Raw genomic sequence first — 21,855 nt, forward strand, 5'->3', positions numbered from 1 at the left:
TGTGGCTAAAGCGCTGTACAAGTTCAGGCATTTACCATCAGTACCCACTGCAGGCCAGCTGACACTCCAAGCTGGATGCTAATGTGTTGCAGAGACGTCACATGCTGGTCCAATGATTGAGCTCATGTTACTTTGAGCTCTGGTGTCTGATTTACAAAACACCCTGTCTTCAGTAAGAAGGCAACAGCTTTGGTTCCTGTGCAAACAGAATCTCTCACACAAGCACACACACACACACACACCCACACAAACTGTGATAGTATGACAAGAAAATGTGAAAAATACATATTTTTTCACATTTGCTTGTCATACTATCACAGTTTGTGATAGTATGACACAACTATCACAATATATTATGTATATATTCCATACATAATTTCTTATGTATGGAAGTTATGTATAAGGCAATTTATAATTACATGGGGATTTTATAAAAGTATTTGATCAATAACTGAACTAGATGAAGGTCAGACACATGGGGCTCATATCACATTAATCCCCAAGCAGGCAACATGTCTGACCTGCAGCAACAGTTGCTGTTTGTTCTGTTCCACATATTTACACAGATCATAGCATGAGCTAAATAAGTTGGATTATTGTTTCTGACTGATGGATGAATTAGGGTTAGGTCTAGATTTAGATTTTACAGTTTGTAGCTTTAGAAACTAACATAGACATAAAGAATGTGGAAAGTTCTAATAATAATTAAAATTTAAAAAAATCACACTGGACTAGAACAGTACCTTGAAAAATAATCCAGACCCCTTAAATGTTTCGCATTCTCATTTTTACAGCCTAAAGAGCATTTTCAGGGGTTCTCCTCAGAAAACCTGCTCAGCCTGCTAGTAGGGGTGCATGGCAGTCCACCACTGCCCAGCATGTTTTGGTGTTAAAATTTTTTAAAAATTACAAAAATTTAGAAGTGCAGAAGCAAGCATCATAATTTGGAAATAACAGGGTGAGACCAATGCAAAGCTGCAGGAATATCACATTTGGTGTGCAACATCCCCCTCCCCCCCATTCCCCCTGGATACATCTTTACTGTCCCCATTACCGGTGTGCAAAATGCCTATATAAAATGTACAAATGATGTTTAGCCTGGTGGGTTAAGCATCATTACATATTTCATGATATGTTAGTCATGTTACGCTATGTTCTTATGCTTATGTGCTCTCACCAACTGAACCTCTCGGAAACACACCCAAGGTTAGATATTGTTTTCTTCAGCTTCTCAGGACACAGACTGTCTCTGGCGCTTGGCAATTGTTTTTCTTTCCCACAACAAGGTTAAACCAACACAACAGTGTATAACTGCAAACTGCAAATAATTTGTGCATGTTTTTCCAAATTGCGTGTCATGGATTTGAATCTAACCCTCTTAACTCTGATACGTCCACATAAAATCCAGTGAAGGTGGAGAAAGGAAACTTCTGCAAACCCACCAGGACACATTTCTCTACCTACACTCACCGGCCAGGCAAGGAGGGTATTAAATCAGAGAAGTAGTTACAAAGTCTGTAGTAACTCTGGAGGAACTACAGAGATCTGCAGCTCAGGTGGAGTAATTTGTTGACAGATTATCTATTAGTCACACAATCCACAAATCTGGCATTCATTCCTGCCATTTAAGAAACCTAATAATGAAAGAAGTTTGTCACAGATTGTGTGACAAACTGCAAACATCTGAACACAAGACCAAGTTTTTTAGTTTTTTTTGGCACAATTAAGTCTCAAGTTTTTTCACCCAAATCCCAAATAAAGGCATGAGGGTCTCAACCTGAGCCAAAACTGTTTATTTTGAGTCTTAAACAAATAAATTGACCAATTATGTAATCTCATCTGAGCAATACGGAGGTTTTGAACATCAATCCAAACACAGTTTAGATTTGAATTTGCAGAAATGATTTTGAAAGCCATTTCACAACCATGTACAACTTTGTGTTGGTCTATGGCACAAAATCACAATTAATTACATTGAGGTTTCTGGGTATAATGTGACAAAATGTGAATAAAGTGGTATGAATACTTTTATCCATGGACACAAGAAGTCGTTAAAAACATCCATCTGAAACACCTTCAATTAACAACTCAGAGAACAGAGACTGAGATTAAGGAAAGGACTTTACTTTTATTCTTAGACGCCTCCAAAGGCCTTTCAGTTTAACTCCATAACTCAATTTATGCCTCTGCTCTTTTTCCAAGGGTCTATAAAAAGTTGGGCATGGAATATGTGAAAAATGCACTTCCTGAATACAAGCACTGATGCTGTCTCTGATCGTAATCCATCTGGAAAAAAAAAAAAAATCCAAACTGAGGTCAGGGTAGCAAAAAGTGCAGTGACACAGCAACGTCTTCTACATATGGACTCATATAGACTTTGATGCAGTTTGACTGATGCACTATCAGAGGGATTGTTACTGTGCTTTATGCAACTAGTCCGCTTCCACTATCCGGCTTTTGTATCTGCTGGAGACGTGGATACTTTTGAGAAACATTTACCTGAGGCAATGAAGAATTACATATAATTATTCATTAAATACCTCCTATTAAAAAATTAAGATTGGTGAATGGTTACTAACTCCTGGATGGAAATTGCGGGAGGAGCTTGTCTGCAGCAAATTGTGGCGCTAGGTCCATGTCAGTTTACAGAGGATAGTGGTATACCAAAGTGGAAGAGGTTACCTGTATGAAAGTTGTGTGCGAATTCATCATCATCATTCGTCATTCACCCCCTATTGTCACAAGCTTTTCAAGCCCCCTTCTCCATGCATAACTATTGTGTGACTGGTCCAAAGTTCGTGGGTGTGTTTGCCCCAACTACTCAACTTCCAGAAGCAGGTCCTTCAGCCAGAGGATGGGTGGTTTTAGGGAGCAGACGGCTGTGAGAAATTACGTACTTTTGGACAAAAACCTCTGTTAATATGGAAAATAAAATTTGATATCTCAGCTCTCCAGTCATTATTTCCTCCCTCGAATGAACCTGTGAACTCATTCTAGTCTTACCTCTCTGGTCTGATTGTGTGTTTACTAATCTATAATTACTCTCCTGCAGCTGTTCAGCTTGGTGTGTTTTGTGGGTCTTGATTCTTTGGGTTGTGCTAAGCTCTTCCTGTCCTCTAAACAGTGCAAGTGGAAGCAGCATTCTTGACTTTACTTAGTTAAGCTCTTAGTTTGTAGCAGATGTGTGGTAAACTGACAGCAGAGCCACTCAGCCTTCTAATGGTTCCACTTCTGACAGCTCACATCACATTTACACCAAACAGATTAACCAGACTTCCTCTGCTGCACACCATTCAGTAAGCAGTAGCATGGTGAACTGCACAGGACACACGAGCGCAAACCAAGTAAAAACTAATGAAGACTAAGACTAAAACCATGTGAAGGGAAGCTTTTGATGTAGAATTTCAGTTCAACATGACATTCTCATAAAATACTGCAACAAAAACGACATTCATCCTGTTCGTTTAGATGAATTTATGTTATTCCAAATGTGTCATTAGCTTCAGTCATTTCTGTTTTGTGTCACTGTCCTCTCTCTCTCTGTCACCCTTGCTCTCTGTCCCCTCTCTCTTAGTCCCCCTCTCTCTCTGTCCTCTTTCTCTCTGTCCACTCTCTCTCTGTCCTTCTCTCTGTCCTTCTCTCTGTCCTCTCTCTCTCTGTCCTCTCTCTCTGTCCCCTCTCGCTCTCTGCTACGATATACAGTAGGTTCTCCTGTCAGGAGATTCTGTCATAAATGTTAAGACTAGTCAGCATAGCCACCCATGACAGTTACTGTAACGGTGAGTTTTTTTCTCAGCACATTCACAAGGATGATTGACAGGGCTAAGCCCCTCCTCCTGCCTCTGATTGGTTGTTTTTGGGGCATTTTTGCAGATCGCACTAGTAACACAGGGAGGAGGTGGAGGAAATTGATCTTTTCACAAATTATCTATCTTATATCATACTCTCATGACATGGTATGATATGATATGATATTTTTAACAAATATGTAGAAACATATTTTTGTAAAAGTTACATACAATTCTATACTAATTTCATACTAGTTGGTGTGAGGCTGTAGGTATTCAGACGAGGAAGCAGAAGACCTCCAACTAGACAAACTTTGCCTGTCGACTGCAAATAAGGGGTTTTGAATGGCTTATTTTTTCTAGTTCAAAACTCATGTGTTCAGTGTTTGTAAGTGCGCAAACTTACACAATCAGAATTCAAACAAGCACTTGGTGTTTCCCAAGCTATCTTTACACACCACATGATCAAGAGGAAAACACTCGATTTCAGCAGAGTTCTTAGGCAAGTATTTACATGTACAGCACGACTGTTTGAGGACAGCACTTGTTGCCACAATAGTGTGCAGCCTTACATGCTTTTCTCAAGCATTGTTTTCAGCTTTATTTAACCGGTTAAGTTGATTGAGAATAAGTTCTCATTTTCATCAAGGGCCTGTTCACAAAACATCAAATAACAGAATATCATGCAGCAAAAGACAGAAGAATATCATAAAATAGGGAAAAAACTGAAAATACAACCAATATAGTGCAATATAGTTACTGACTAAATGCACTATAATACAGGTGATAAGTCAAAAGTTTTAGAAGCAGGTACATTGGCCATGAATTATGGACTTTATTTCACTGAAAAATGTTGATATTTCAATAAGCGGGTGCAGCAAAATGAAATGAGGATTAATGATGACAAACTAAGCATGATGCAGCCATGGAAGTTTGCAACTGCACATCTTGAATCAGACTGAAGGTCAGATGCTGTACAAAGAAAAACAGCAAGAAAATGTGCCTTTCATGAAGGTCAAATAACATTGACCTTCATGAGACATTCTAATTCAAATTCAATTCAAAAATACGTTATATATAAAAAAATAAATACTTTTTTTTTAGATGATTACTTTGGAGAGAATTGCATCTGTCGGCCTGTGTGGGTGTGATTTATTTCTCACAATGAGATAATCAGCTCACCATGCATTGCTCACACTTGAACCTGCAGCACCACAGCTGACCTTTGACAAATATTCACCGCTACCTGCCTTACTCTCGCACAGTCAAAATCACAGCCATGCTCATGCTGACATGAGATCAGATACAGCCCTTAGTGGTACAAGTAGAGATTACCTCAGTACAGGTGGTAGCATTATTTTTGGGTCTGTTGCTTTCCTGCACAGGAAGCATCGCCCTTCCTCTGTGAAACGAAAGATGAGCTGTGAATGAGTTTTCACAGCTTGGTTCAACTAAACTAAGTTTTTGGCCTCTGTGTGATTGACAACTAAAATTCTTCTAAAAGCTGAGCCCTAAAGTTTCACTATGGTTTTTCCCAGTTTCATTGGGTATGTTTTTGTTTGAACTTTCTACAGTGAATATTATAGAATTCATTTTCTACCTGCCACTAACTTGTGTTCTGGGTGTGTTATAACCAGAAACGTTACCACTGTTTTCTCGAAGGTTCCTGTGAAGACAAAGGTAGAACATCTGTTAGTGTTTGTTGCTGAGCTGGACTCAGAGCTGTGTGGCTTATAGCTGTCATACAGTAAGTGGGCTCACATGCATTTATATAAAACCCAGTCAGAAAACAGAGCCTCGCTGAACAGATAATGGCTGCTCCTTGGATGAAGTTACAATCAATTTATATTACTGTGGATTTTATTGCTTCTACGATGAAGCACTTCGGAACTTCTATTTTAAGAGGACCATAAAAAAGCCTCACTTCCTTATAAAATATAGCCTACTAGAGTTCTGAGTAAGTGAAAAGGTTTTTAGAAAACTCCTGGAAACAGACTTTTCAGTCTGGGAGTATTTATTCAGGGGAATCACAAACTTAGTTTCTTTCTGTAAAAGAGAGTATGCTAATCTGGGCTGAGCTACTGGGTGTTTTGGCTAACTCCACATTTTCCACCATGCCAAAGAAAACACTGAAGTCCCCATTCATAAAATAGGCTTAACACCAACTGTTAGCAGCTAGCACTCACCACTTTCTAGCTAGTTTTTGCGCTACAATTTATGTTTCCGAGTAGTTTTCAGAATTTTATTTATGTAAACACAATAGCGGCATGTTGGCTAGCAAATCTTTAACAGTTTTGGAGTTTGATTGATTTACTAGGATCCAAACCATTAGCAGGGCAGACTCCAAGTGCTTAAAGACAATGGAATTGTTACAAAGGAGTACATTTTAATTACTGTAGCAATGTCTAGCCGCCCCCTCAAAAGCTACAGCCAATCACCTTCAAGGAAAAGGAATGGCATATTCCAGCCAATAGTCTGTCAAGCAGCACTAGGCATTTCCACTTCCCAAGATGCGTTTCTTTCAAATATTTTAGAAAAAAGGATATTTGCAAATAGAACTCTGGAAAAAATAAAGAGCCCACTGCATTGAACCCCACTGAAAACCTCATGCTTATTCCACCAAACACTGATTTCAGAATTCTTCCTGAGTTACAAAAAAATTTGCATTGTTTCCAAATGAATGTGAACTTGTTGTCTTTGCATTATTTGAGGTCTGAAAGCACTGCATCTTTTTGTTACTTTGACCATTTCTCATTTTCTTCAAATAAATAAAAATATTTGCTTGGAATTTCAGAGACATGTTGTCAGTAGTTCATAAAATGAAAGAACAATGCTCATATTATTCAAACACATACCTATCAGAGAAAATCAGAGAAACTGATCATTTAAAGTGGTCGCTTAATATTTTCCAGAATATTAAATGTAATTTGGATAAGACTGTACTTTTTTGAAACAGAAAATAGTTCTCCACAAGTTCAACACAGAAATCTTATATCATGCATCAGACAGCATTTTTGGTACATTTTGCTCATGATTTGACATAATGAGACTTTTCAGGAAGTGCTACTCTGAATTTCTTTTATGCAGATCAGGCATCAAGCACTGTAAAGGAAATAATAAATGTAAGCACACACTCATGAGTCACGACGCTGCAGAAGTGCATGTGTGTTTCCATCAGGGCTGGAGACAAAGAGTCTAGAGGTTTGAGGATGTGAAAGTTCAGCCTGATTAACAATTAAGGCTTTCGGGTGACAGAAAGCAGTTAGTGGTTTAGCAGACAACTTTTAACTGATGTTTCACTGTATTTTAACTTCACTGGCCCACATTTTCCTTCTCTCTATATTTAACTCTGCTTAAATACCGAGAAGCACTCTGTAATCATTTGCCTGCATTGTTTGTTTCCCCACATTAACTATTCTGAAAGCGTTTGCTGCTGCTGTCAAGACTAAGTTTAGCGTTCATTCCAACGTGTTTCAGGCTGTTCCCACTTCATCAGGCAGACTGCAGCTCTACTCAAGTCCTCACATGATGGACTGAGCCCATAATCGTCTCAATAATCTCAGGGTGTTTTCCTGGCCCACAACCACCAGCTCTTGCCTTCTGCAGATAGGACAGAAACATTTCCAAATGATGACAGTGTGGTAGTGAGACAAATCATTTTTCATAAAATGACCTACATATTTAAATCTAAGTAGATGCACGTTAATGTACAGTGCGTTGCAGAAGTACTCATAAGTCTAAGTTTGTAATTTTGCATTTTTCACAAACTTTGATATGTTTTGTTGGAATTTTACTGGTGGGTAAATCAATCAAGGGAGGCAAATACACATCACTGTACATCTGAGTGAACACTGAATCATTTTCCTTCCACTCCATACACACTCTCAAAGCCGTGTTGGTCTGTCTCATAATATCACAGTAAACACACTGAGGTTTGTCAGGGAGTGAAGAGACTTGTAAAGGTTTCATATTTAGAAATGTCACGTGATTATGAGAACATTTTAAGAAACCTTTGTATATTTTGGATAGTTTTTAGCAGACTTATAGAAAGTGAAACAAAGTGTTGTTTGTAGTTTATTTGTGTGTTTTGCGCATGTTAATGAGCAACATGATGTAAAAGTTCATTATCAAAAACAGCATAAAAAGCTATTCTTGCGAATATCATATTTGTCATGATGGGGGATAATCTTCTGACTGGCAGAATGTTTTGAGGACATGGGTAATGAAGATCAGAAGATTTCTTTACAGTGTACTCACACTGTAAAGCATGTGGGTACACTGCTGACTATGTCTGCATGTATGAAATCATTTTTTTAAATAAACTGGAGCCTGCCGTAGAGACCGGCGTCATGTGTTCATGTTCATCTCCTCCTACGTTGATTACATTGCCTTTTCCTTTATTTTGGATTCCAGCTCTATCTGTAACTGACAAATTGGTTAATTATTAGTGGCATAGTACTGAAAGGTCACTGAGCAAGTAAACAGTATCTTGTTAGTTTTTTTTTGTTTGTTTTTGGCCATCCAGCCTGGTGAGAGTTCAGTCATTCAGCAATGCTCTTTGGGTTTGAATGAGGACTCTGGAGGAAGAATTGAGCTGCAGCTGAAAAGGTAATATTCCAAAATATTTCAACTTAAATTATAATGGCTTGCAGCTGAAAAACTGCAGATTGAAAATGAGGGAGGAGCTGTTGCTCCTTTTCAGGAAGAGGAATAAAGGCTGCAGCAACAAGGCGTGTGTTTCAGTGGATGATGTGTACTTTTGGAAGACGAGGCGTGAGAACATCCAGTAAAGTCCTGATAATGGATGTTATTGAAATACTGTTTTACAGGAGGAGATTGTTTCTCTGGTCTGTGTGGTCATGCTGCTGTGTTGCCTCTGAAATAGAAAGAGAACGGAAACAAAAAAAGTAGCTTTTATCATGGCTTATGGAGAACAAATTCACAACGCTAGCCCGGTTAGCCTTGGAATAATCTTGCTGCTGGAATAAGGAATTCCTTTATGAGATTAAACTATTTGTTTGAATCTTGTCTCTGCTGAAGTTCACATGCTTTTTAAGCTCTGGAGAAAATGGTTCCCAGAACAGTGAGAGGCTTTACTGATGGTGGATGTTCAGACGTTCCGGTTTTGAGCTCAGATTCAGTTTTTTCATCGTTTGGCAGGAAAAGCACTGCTGTAATTACAGAAAATATCAGTTTTAAAAATTAACAGAAAATTCTTCCACGATAAATAAACTAATCATATACATAAATATTTATAGAAATGACTTTTCGCTCTAAGCCCCTCCTCCTGGCTCTGATTGGTTGTTTTTGGCCAAGACAGCAGACAGCTGTAATAGCTCAGGAAGGAGGTGGAAGAGCTTCTTTTCAGAGATGATCTAACATGTTGTCACAACATGGTGACAGTTTTAACAAATATAGAAAAAACATATTTTTTAATTACAAAAAATATGCAGCGTAAACAGGAAGAATATGGCTAATATCAACCAATACCAATGCCAATGCTGATTTATTGTGCATCTCTAAAAAAAATTATATATTTAGTAACAAAAGAACTGGTAAAGTTAGAAAATTATCTTTTATAGGGAAGAAGTTGAAGAATTGTGGTGGACTGTGGAGTGGTTGTAAAGGCGGTCCTAGCCTCTTTGGCACCCTGGGCAAACCACCCTACTGGTGCCCCCTGGGAATTGCTGAAGTTCAGGTTGGTTGGAGTCTGACTTGGTTGTTGTGGCTTCTGCTCCAGGACAGCCTGCTGATTTCCAAGTAGTTCGAAGCCAGAGATCAGACAGGAAGATAGGTGGAGGTAAACGGTGTGTTCAACTGAAGGACAGCAGCGGATTCTTGAGTTGGCTGAAAGGCGCTCCAGGTTATCAGTATGGAGGCGGAGCTGACGAAGAATTAAGTAAAGGACTGAAGTGAAATTATGAGGTGAGTACGTGTAACGGATACTAGAGCTCAGAAGGAGCAGAAGAAAAAGGTTTTTACAGGAACCGCTTTCGACAATCTGGTAGCTGCTGACTGACCAACAGGTTCCTGTTGGTCCTCTTTACAGATTAGCAGCAGGTGTGAGGAGCAGCCCCACCCTTTAAGAGCCGGGGAGAGGAGAGACAGACATGACTTATCCCCAAGCTGCAGTCTGATCCGTTCAATCCATTAAAAAGAGGGAAGAACATTTTTATTGACATTCCTTGCCAGGTGAGCCAGAGATCTGTTTTAAGATGTTATAAATGAAAAGCCAATGCAAATATTTGGAGAGTTGCTTCTAAAAAATATGCCTCAGTTCAGTTTGATATTAGAGGTAATAAAGCTGTAAAAAAAAAAAAAAAGTGTTGCTCGAAAACACATAGCTAGGAAAGAAGCTAACATTGAGGGAAACTGGCAACATGGTCGAGATGCGCTACAACTAGTTAACCCTCCTGTTATGTTGCGGGTCAAATTGACCCGTTTTAAAGTTTAATTTTTTTTTTAAATAGTTGGAAGTATTTTTTTTGCATGAAACTTTTTCTATTTGTCTTAATAGGTGCACTCTACAGATAAATTGAAAATGTATTCATTTTACACATTTGCAACTCCCCCTGCATCTACTTTTTACATAGATACTGTTCGGGTCAATTTGACCCGACAGTCAAGTTGAAGTGCAAAAAAAGATTTAAAAAAATGTCCATTCCTATATGTTTCCTTGCAGCTCTGAACCATATTTCACCACACACACACAAACACACCCCACCATGCACATACAGTATGTGCACACCCAGACACACACAAGCCCACTTTCTCACTATTCTCTTTACTTCACGGGGAAACTGCGAGAAAGCAGGTGTTCGTACAACTTTTGACGGGAATCTTTTCTGTCCCCGTGGACAAACTCCACCCACACTGAGTGGAGGGAGGAAAACATAAATACTCTCTGCATGACTCATTTGTCTTGATTTTAATCAGCAGGTCAATTTGATCCTGAACAGTATGTGTATCTCAAGTTCAATTATAAAGATCACCCATTGAAAAAATAAAATAAAATGTAATATAAAAAAAATTACCAAAGATCTATTTCAAGGAAATTATTGTTTTTTTGTGTCTTGGTTTTTTTCAGTGGACATAAAAAATGTAAATTCCATTTGTTATGTCCAAATGAGTAAATGAGTAGGTTGTCGTCATTGACCCTTAATTTCTGAGAAATAAAAAAACATCATTGCACAAATATTGATTGAAATGGTTAGTATAGGAGTTAATAATCAGATACAAAAATGTTTTGGAGGAATTTTTTGGTTTCTGACACTATTGCATGATTATACACTCCCCGGCTCAAATTGACCCACGAACATTATTGCTGTACCTCAGAAACGAACATAACAGGAGGGTTAAACTACTAGTACTTTAGACAGTAGTAAGTTCAGAGCAGAAGAGAGTTTATGAACAAATACTCCTACATCCCAGTGAATTTTCTATGTGGTAAAGTCTCCTTTTCTTTTTTCTCAGTATAGAAAAATTTATACATTTTCTGGGGTGAGTTTAGTTTCTAGAATTTGTTATGTCACTATAACACATAAGGAAACTGAAAATACATCTTATCTCTCCAGTAGCGGAAGGTTAGTCGAGCAGTCTTGTTGTAGATATCTCTGATCTGTGGTTTAAAGGCAGTGAGGCAATTCTCCATGTTTGGTGTCTTCTTTTAATGGAAGCTTGATCAATGATTATAAACTCTAACTGCACGCGCAAATATTACTTAGAATGCACAGGATCAAAACTATACATACAGGCTCACATACGAGATCTACATGAGCCAGGAATGATGTATTCAGACAAATGGTGCCGAGGATGTTTCAAAGAAACCACATCCTGGTAAGCTGTTAACAAGTCTGCGGCACATTTGACAGATATTGTAGAACTCATTTAATGTTGGTTGGCTTCCATAAAGTTTTAATAGTGTTGAGGCGGAGGCACGTTTAATGTTTTAAAGTCAAAAACAAGTTTTAATGTTGGTGATCATCCTGATCCCATTGGAATACCCAACTCTGTATTCCAATGGGAATACAGTTTCCCACTGGAACTATAGCAACTGAATTTAAATAAAACATTTTACAAAAGTAAGGTATTTAAGTAAGGTGGTCCTGAAATGTATACAAAGCTATATCTACAAACACTTGGTTTGTTCATGCAAGCAGCTTCACATTTTGATTGAGCTATAAGTGATAATTGTAGCATCTAGGTGCTTCTTTCTTGCTCATCAGCATCACAGTCTCTAAGTTGTTTTGAATAATCGATCCAGTTTGACCGTAACGGCGTGGGTCAGTTAAAATCTGGACATAAGTGAGACTTCCAACCGGACAATGACCATAAACACACATTAAGAGTTGTTTTAGAGTGGATGACGCCAGCTAACAACAACTTACACCTTTGTGGTGACTTACACCTCCAACTTTGTGGTGAAAGTTTTATGGATTACATCTCTGGAATGTGATTAAAGACATTTATTGTAGAGCCACAGGATTTGCCTGTTTGCTGATTTTTCTGTGGATCATAACTCCAAAGTCTTTGAGAAAACAACGGGTCTTCACAGATTTATTTCGTAGAACATATGAAAAATATTCAAAAGAAAATACTTTCAACCTTGAAAGCTGAAATACCTTGCACAATGTTGCTTGACATTGGCTGGCTCTTGGAATCAGCCAATCCAAGAACCACTTTTATTGGAATTCAAACTCTGTACATAGACAATTTCCCTGAAAACATTAATGGGAGATGTGGAACTGAATCAGTGAATACTTTTGCAAAGCACTGCATACTGTTGAAAGTTGTGAAAAATGCACACTAATTGGTGCATAAACCAACACAAAGTCCATCATTATTGTAACATTATGCTCCACTTTATCCCACTCTGCTCCACTGTCCACATATTCCTGTATGTTGAATAAGGGACATGTGCAGGATCCTTTTATTTACTTCCTAGGTGGGCATTTTCCTCATCTATCATTTACAGCAGTTAATGATTCTTTTAGCCACAGTTAAGCTGTAGTGGTGCAGAAACATTAATTAGATGTGATGAACGTTGGAACAATGAAGACAGGGGGAAAAGGTGTCAAGGGATTAGAACCTTTAGAACTTGTGGTAAAGGCAAAATGTCAGATTCCAGAGAGATTTTCAGAGAACTTGTTCCTCAGTCTTTGTGTTTATTAAAGGGTTGCTGGTCAGGAGGAGATTTTACTGAGTTGCTTCCAACCTCCGGTGAGCCTCCTTCCTGATGCTGAGCTTTTGAATAGCTGTTATTTACTATCTCAGACTGAAATAAAGCTGTGCAAAGTTATATAAGCCTGTAGGCCAGTAGTCACTATCAGCCTGGATTCCAATTGACTTAAGCGTGACTATGAATGGGTCTATAATTATATGAGCTACAATAACAACTTCTGAAGCATTTATTTACTGTTTCCATCATCCTCTGATCTCTGGTGAGCTTCTGGAGCGGTATTTAAGGGAAACCCATGCTCCATTCAAACTGTAGGCGCTGTCACTGAAGGAAATCAACAGTTTTATTCATTCAATTTAGTCAACTGTTTGTTTTTATTCAGCGGATGGGGAGGATTATCTGGGCTTGTTTAGTAGCTACTGCACTTTGAGTCAACCCTTATCTCCTGTGTACAAAAGTATTCTGAAGTTAAATGTGACACCATTAGCTAGAGTGTGCACTCAGCCATGAGGGCAATGACTCCAAACACAGCAGAAGATATGCAACAGATGAGAGAAAGAAAAAAAAGATCTGTGAGAAACTTTGTTAGCATTCCTCTGCAGAAACTTAAACTAGTCGATGGTGTAGTTGGACCATTTGAATCAGCTGTGTTAGAGCAGAGACACATCTAAAAAAACACACTCTGTGGTACCGCGGTACATTTCATCCAGTGCAACACATTACTGTGATGGTTTATTTGGTATGGTATTGCATATACTATACTACTGTACATATGTCTCGTCTTACTTATGCAAATTGCAAATTGTATGTTTTAGCATTGCACACGGTGTGCTTTAACTGTTCCAGTCCAGTCACTATATGAAATTCCTGCTGTAGTCAGAGACTTTACATATCCCACACTCCATGGTAGTGCAGGTTCAGATGTTACATGTCCCATAGCACTGTTACTATCCACCTCATGTGATAATATGAGTGATAATTGTCTGTGCTGATAGTAGGTTTTCACCAGTTATCAGGCAAATCTGAATGTAGAATGATCCAACATGGAGCAAACTTTTCAGCATGATGGATTGTCAGGCATTTACATGCTTGTCTTGGTTATATAATGTTATCTTAAGAGGGAAACAATCCCATAATTTATTTATCTATTTTCCCAAATCTAAACACTATGCTACATCTGACAGTAAAGTGTAAAAACACAAAATCTTACCATGTAGTTTTTGTCTAGTTTCTAGTGCTTGGATACCAGCTGCTCACAAATTTTCACTCCTCCCTCTTGTTGTTTGTTATGCAACAGCATCTTCCTGATAGCAGAATCTGCCAAGAATGATAAGGCTAGTTAGCATGGCCACTGATGATGGTGGAAAAACAATTTTCCTGGAACGGTAAGTTGCTTCTCCACCATTAGCACATGTAGCAGCACATACACGAGGTTAATTGACAGCCCTAAGACCCTCCTTCTGGCTCTTGTTGGCCATTTTTGACCTGGAACGGTCAATAGTAGCTCAGGAGGAGGTGAAGGAGATCGGTCTTTTCACATTTTATCTGTCATTGTATTGTCACGACATGGTGACAGTTTTAGCAAATATGTGAAAAACATATATATTTTTTTATAAAAGTTTCATGCTACAGCTTCAAGATGATCCTGGGGGTATAGATGTCAAGTTTAAATACAGAAACCCAGAGCAAATAATTTTATTGTATGGTTCCCAGAAATAGAAGGTAGAGGACTGTGTTTCCACCATGTGATATGATCATGAGTAAATATCGACCGGGATCCATCCAATGAGGTGTCTGTCAACAGGCAGTCCAACACTGGCAACTTCTTTAAACACAAATAATAAAACTTAATGATCATCCTTGTACAAATATTCAAGATGACATGACATGCTGATTTTACTAATGTCTGCTTAGCCTAGTTGAGGTTAGGTTATTTAACTAACGAGGAAGACCGACAAGCTAGTGATGAATGAAGAGATTCCTGGGTTGTCAGTAAGAGGTTTGATGAGCCAATTGAGTGAAATAGAATCAATTTCATTGAGAAAGAACCATATTTCTTTTCAGAGTTGAGCCTTTTTCCCACAATAAGCTTTTCACAACAGATGCAGTGAATGGGTAAAACTTGGACGAGATTTGACAGGAAACAATACCACCTGAACAGCGAGAGCAAATGAATGTGGCTCCTCACTTTGAAGATGCATTGTACCCCATTGGACAACATACCCTAAAAGTGGATGAGCTGTATAACTCACCATGCTGATCGACTAACACCCCATGGAGAGCAAATGCTGCTATTATTTTTTTATTTTTTTACCCTGTGACAATTCAGTCAAAGAAGTCTATTTGTGTATGAGTGCATCTCAGGTTTTGCCTCATGTGTCATTCTCCTTCCTGCTCCTAATCTCCTGAGCTCATCTGGAGAACAGCGGGTGAGCAGATTCTATTTCCTGCTTGATTCAATATTAATAGATCGGGGTGCTACTCTGAGACGCTCTTTGCAGGGTAAAAACGGAAAACTGACGCCTCACTGTTTCGTCATCTCTTAGTACGACAGCTGCTTGTGCAGAATACAAAGGCTTTGTGAATGTCAGGAAATGATCAAGAAACAAGATATGTAAAGGAAGACCCCAAAATAAGAGTAACAGGAGCAAGAGAGTGAGGGGACATGATTATGGGCACAGCAGTCTGCTGTTACCTGGGGTTGTGATGTACTAAAAAGCCAACTGGAATGAAGGTTGTCAGAAACAGTGGGCTGTTGCATTAAGACACCTGACAGTGGCTGCTTTTCCAGTGCGCAAAAATAATAATAATAATAAAAAACGCAATTTTGCAATTGCATTGTTTCCATTAAATATGAAACACAATTAACATTACATATGAATAAGTTTGCTCACGCGATAAGTCATTAAAAAACATGCTGCACCATCATCCACCTATCACTTATTGTCTTCTTCGTCTTTTCCACCAATAGTAACATCCAGCTGTTTATCACATGATTTGTGTGATGGAAAAAAGTGTTTTCATTGCAGTTTTGCGCAATACACTAATTTTGATAAGCCCATCTCATCCTACTGCGAAATCCTTTTTTTTTTTTTTAGTAAAAATTGCCGTGTCTCCACAAAGCAAATTTATTTTTGTGATTTCAATTTGCACAACTTTAAGATCAATGGAAATGTAGTGATTTGAGCAGAGGTCCTTCAAACTGTGGCCTCTAGACTGAGTCTGTAACAGAATATGAAGCTCACTATACATGGACAAATCAGTCTCCCACACTATGCTGATATAATTTTTGCAAACATGTTTTGCTACTCCATAATTCAGTTTTGATTGTGTACAGTTGCCCACAAAATAATTTAGTCAGGACAGTTTAAACAATTAAATAATCTAGTATTAATCCCAAATTCAACACTAAATCCTATTTTTAATGACAACTGTTATCTCGAAATGTTGTTCACATGGTTCGAACCACCTTTCTGCTCCCCCCACATTCCCCATCACCCACCGTTCTCCATGAAGTTGTTGGGTACTGTTGATATTCAGAGCCTCAGGTTGTAAGAGAGTGGGAAGGGGGGATTTGGGGAATGATGACCCATTTCACCCCCCACAAAATGCCACCCTGGATGGTTGCCCATGTTGCCTATATCAAGAACCACCACTGACTGTCAGGTTTGTAGAACTCCTTGTTTTCAGTTCTATCTGCCAAATTTCTATGGAACTGAGATCAGGTCTTTGTGATGGTCACTCCAAGGCATTTTGCTACTAATTTGGCAGTATGCTTAGGGTCATTGTGCATTTGGAAGACTGATTTGTGGTTATGTGTTTGATGTCTTGAGAGGTAGCTTCAGGATTTTCATATTATCTTCGTTCTTTATGACATCATTTATTTTGCTGTCCCTTCAACAACAAAAGAATCATATGCGTCTTCCCCACAAACTTCACAGCTGTCATGTTGTTAGGCTCACAAACATCCTCATTTTTCTCTAACAGAAGTCATTATTGAAAAACACCTCAATTTTACTTTCCTCAGACCACAGGACACATCTCCCAAAAAAACAAAAAAAAAAACATTTCATGCTTCCTTCGGCTGACGAGCTTCATAGAGATCCTGATTTTATTTTACATCTCACCAGAACCACAGGCGGCTCTCCTCCATGCCACAATGCATTGATGCAGTTATTCATATAAAGGGAGCCCAAACCAAGTACTGGCTGCATATTCAGTGGAGTTTTATTTTACTAATATAGATGTGAAGTTTGTCAGAATCTGTTTATTTATTCTTCAAGTTCGTTTTGTTTAAGAAGTTATTTTCCCTGCCATTTTATTGGTTTAAGGTAAGCTGATCTTGCTTACCATAGTGGGTTACCACGGTTACAGATGGTGACAGACTTCTGTAACTGTGGTATGTGTTAGAATCAGCACTGTTTTCCTTACAAGAATTATAATTTAACATATTTTAGATAAATTTAATCATAAAGGGTTCTGTGTGTAATTTGTCATTGTATAACATTTTAACTGTTATCGTGATAAATGTCTGGCTGTATTTAATTTTACAACTGTTAACTTTTCATTGGGAACCAGTTTGTTTAGGGTTATTTATTGTATTTTATTTAATGTATAGCGGCAGAAACAGCTGGACTAATGTTGACCACCAACTTTATTTTGTCTCTTGTTAAGTATGTTTTAAGTTTTGATACAATGTAATGTTTCAGTTAACAATTGTGGGTCTTTGAATTTTGTGATTTTATTTTCTGTACTATATTGTAATATATTGTGTTAAACATGAGCTGAGTTATGTGGATTAATTATGTAAATTTATGTTAAATACTATAATACAATCACAGTGACTGTGGGGTAGAAGAACTACCAACTTCATTTTCTCTGTTAGAATAAATACAGTGAATGTGTCTGTTGTGAAATCAACCTATTGGACCTGAGACGAACAAAGAAGTGTTACTTATGTAAATGAACGCACTTTTCAGAAATCTGACATGTCTGTTTAAAACATCTTTTAAGTGATCTTATGCGATATTCTAATTTTCCGAGGCTGAATTTTGTGGTTATTCTTATAACTTTAATAAGCATCAAACTTAGAAGAAATAAATGTTTTAGATAGTTTATGTATGGTTTAGTTACCACAATAAAGAGCCACTTTTACAACGCTAATAAACAGCTCCTTAAAACAAAACATGCCAGGTCCCACCCGCCCTAACTCAATGAAAAAGAAAGAAAGAAAGGAAAAAAAAAAAAACAATAACAAAACTTTGCTGGCCAGCACATACTATCGTAGCGTGGGAGAAGTAGACCAATAAGCGCTATAGGTCTGAGGATCTGTTTCCCTGCTGCTGAGCCAGGACTATTATAGCTGGAAGGGGGCTGAGCCATGGGCTGGATATAAATGCTTTCAAACTGAGCGAAGAGCAGTGCAACGTTGATGTGAGTAATACCCTTCGTGAAGAAACGGATGGTCTGGTGCGATGATCTAAACCCCACTAAAACAGGGAGCGGAGGGGCGCATCTTAAGTCAGTCACAGACGAACTTCCTTATGTGACTCCAGTGGCTGTTTATGGACTTTAGTAAGCTGCTGCGCCTGGGAATCTCTGAAGGCTCTTCTCGCAGAGCTGTTGAGACTGGCTGAAACGGCGCAGTCATGCTGGCCCTGTTCTGCTTAATGGACTAAGGACCTCCACAGATGTTACCAAAATGTGTCGGAGAAGAAGGGAAGCATGGTTGCTTCAACCTGTACATAATTTTATTTGAGGAATCATCTGTTTCACACCCTGGGACTCAAATAAAAAGAAAGGTAACGTTCGCGGACTGTCACTAATTTACAATGAATTGTGGTGTTGAGGACAAGACGTCGTTACGTTCTGTTCGCAGCTGAGGTTGTAGTTTGATTTAAGGGACTGGTTACCTGTTGTCCGATGCGCTACATGTTTTATGTTGCGGACTTCGGTATAGGCCATACGTGTGGACTTTTTTCAAGGAAATTCTGAAACATTTTTATGTCAGCTGAGAAAATATCTCCACCAACGTTGTGTTACGTAGAAGGCCTGCCCGGTGGTTCAGGCTTATGCTGTGCCAACGTAGCGTCGTTAGCATAGCGGTTAGCTCACGCACAACGGTCGCCTCGTATTTTCCTCCTTTTTATTATTCCAAACTAATATTTGTATACCACACATGCATAGTAACAATGAACAGAACGAGGCACGATACTTAAAACAAGTGTCTTTGTTATGACTTAAAAATAACTGCTTCGTTTTGTTAGACCGTAAAGCAAGTTACCGTTATGTTTGCTTTTGCTAACGGACTCGGAATGTTTTTGTCAGGTAAATGGCTGAGACTTCGTTATGACCTGAACTGTAAAGTTTCAGAAGACCCAAACATTGTGTGGGAACTGTCATTGAGGTTAAACTGAACAACGATGTAGCTGTTTTTTGATAAATCTGTTTATTTTTTCCTTCGTTCCTTCGGACATCACCTCATAAACAGGACATTTAAGTGTTCTTTGCAAGAAAAAGGTACGTTTAAAAAACTGTACCTTTTTTATACATAATATATATACAGTATATATAGTTAAATAATGTGATTAGAATTTTGACATTCCCTATAAAAAAGCAGCAAAATGCTTTTTCTTTTATTACTGACCCAAGAGTTGATAACTATATTTTCAGTTTCTGTGGATCTCATTTTTGTATTAGTGTTGTTTGAACAGCTGATGAGCATAGAACGTAAATGTTACCTCCCCTGAACATGGAGTACAAAGGTCTCTGACCCCAATGTTTTAGATCAGAGGTTCCCAAACTTTTCAGATTTTCTGTATTTACGAAAGATTTAAAACAAAAATGTTTTAACACTTAGCTAAACATGAGTTATGACGTTTAGTTAAGTCATAAAATTTCCTGTTGATGCTATAAAATAATATAATAGTGATGGGTAAATGAGGCGTCATGAACGTTTCAACCCATAGCAAAACTGTATTGATACTGTGTCGGTACTGTGTCACTGAATACTGACACCTGCTGGACATTAAAAATCCCTGCAGGCAACATAGATTACAGACTGATTTGATGACCTATAATATACATTAACATTTAAGTCATTGCATTTTATTGTGTATTATATATTGTACTATTTCATATCTTAAGTAAAATTTAAAATATTTGATATTCTTAGATACAGTCAATAAATAATGTGAACGTGTATCATAAAGTGAAAATTTAAGTGAATGTGTTTTGGAATGAGGATGCTTGTGGACTGGGTTTTTTTTTCACAAATCTTTATTCAAAAAAATAAGTTTTTCCAATGTTTTGAAATTTAGCCTGTTAGGCTTTTTTGAGATAACTTCTCCTGCTGTAGAAAACACCCTCTCACACGGCACAGATTAGGCTGGAGTGCAAAGGTATTGCAATGACAACTGGAAGAGGTTTGGATAAATTGTCTTTTTTTTCTGCCAGTATGTCATTAGATCCTGACATCTGCAAATATTGCTGTCTGTAAGGTATTTCTGCACCTCCTGGATGGCATCAGCTGTGGCACTTTTGGTCTGCCTGCCTACTTCAGTGTCAAGATGGTGCCAAAGGTTATCTAAAAACATTTTAGTACATCATGTCCAAACAAACAGCAAATAATGCTGAATGAACCGGATGAAACAACGAAATGAAAATAAATATGTTATTTTCCAATGCGAGATCAAAATGGTCCCACACTGCGGAAAACTTTTGCTTCCCTTGAGGTTGCTCCATAGTTGACGCCGTACAGTAAAAGATAAAGAATCTTTTCGGCAAATGCATCCCGTTGACAGATTCGCTTCCTTATAAACACATGTTAAAGCAACATCAATCTAGGAGGCAGATATCAGAATAAAGATACAAGTTTATTAAAGCAATTGCAATTGGAGAAAGGTCATTTAACACACAGTGGTCATCAACACACATGAGTGTCAAAAGAGTCTCTCTGGCTGCGTCGCCTCAGTAGCCTCCTTTTATACAGACTCAAACACGTAGCCAATGGAGAGATCATTAACCACACAAAGAAAGGAAAAAAACAATAAAGCAATAAGTACAGACAGTTTCTTCTTGACAATGGGGCATAGGTGACACACAGGTCATCTGATGGAAACATCTGCAGTCTCGAAGCGTTAACACCTTAACCACAAACTGCATATAACACTTTTATTGACCTTTTGTTGTACGCGGTTTACTTGCAGAATCAACAGTTTATTCTTGGATAGTTAAGTGAGAAAAAAACCCTATCTATTGTCCTTTTGTTCAACTCACAAGTCTTGCATCCGTGCAGCTCAGAGGCCCCAATTAACGGTGGCTGCTGAGTGAGCTAAATTGTGGTCAGGAAGTTTCCTGTTAAAACAAGTCTCCAGAGAACAGACAACTTGTCACCCTTAAACCGCAGTCAGTGTCAGAAACTGTGACCTTTTAACACATCTAATATATAGTAAAATAGAAATAAAGAATAAATGAGTAATAAGATTAAATGAGTAATAAGATGAGTAAAACAATCAATAAACACAAATAATAAAAGTAATCAATAGAAGTAAAAAGTAATTAATAATAAAAGTATTCAAAAGTATTCAAAACCTTTATGAAATAATAGTCATTAATAATTTACTTCAACACACAGTTTCGCATCGGTGTTGCCGGACCCATCACTGTAATATAAAATTAGGGTTACAATTATGTTTATAGTTTTTTCTTTATTGAATCAGGAAATTTACTCTTATGAGGAATAACATTTCATTCATTAGGTAACTATGTAAACTGATTGGTAGAGCTTTATTCAGCTCCCTAATAAGACACGTTTTTTGCTTCTTGGTGAATGTTCTGCCTTTTAGTGTGTAGAGTAAGTTACTTTCCCTTGTAATATTCGTTTTAAGT

At 38.0% G+C, this 21,855-nt stretch overlaps 1 protein-coding gene and 1 long non-coding RNA gene across 8 annotated transcripts in view; one reads left to right on the top strand and one right to left on the bottom strand.

Annotated features, from left to right (window-relative positions):
- Positions 1-2,907: 2,907 nt before the first annotated feature.
- On the bottom strand, positions 2,908-21,119 carry LOC116721497 (uncharacterized). The gene is made up of 3 exons (XR_004339610.1): positions 20,789-21,119; positions 5,971-5,976; positions 2,908-2,942 (listed from the first exon to the last, which is right to left on the bottom strand). It is a non-coding gene; the product is annotated as an uncharacterized LOC116721497 (long non-coding RNA).
- st3gal3b (ST3 beta-galactoside alpha-2,3-sialyltransferase 3b) overlaps positions 8,298-21,855 on the top strand; it is a 76,424-nt gene continuing 62,866 nt past the window's right edge. For 3 of the 7 annotated variants that reach the window (XM_032565267.1, XM_032565268.1, XM_032565269.1), the window contains exon 1: positions 18,318-18,767. The gene's annotated coding sequence lies outside the window, so the exon portion shown is untranslated. Of the gene's footprint in view, positions 8,397-18,307; positions 18,768-21,855 lie in introns of those variants that run through there. The other 4 variants (XM_032565265.1, XM_032565266.1, XM_032565264.1 and 1 more) reach the window with 3 other exon arrangements.

This window comes from Xiphophorus hellerii, chromosome 6, assembly GCF_003331165.1.
Source record: "Xiphophorus hellerii strain 12219 chromosome 6, Xiphophorus_hellerii-4.1, whole genome shotgun sequence".
Taxonomy (NCBI): Eukaryota; Metazoa; Chordata; class Actinopteri; order Cyprinodontiformes; family Poeciliidae; genus Xiphophorus; species Xiphophorus hellerii.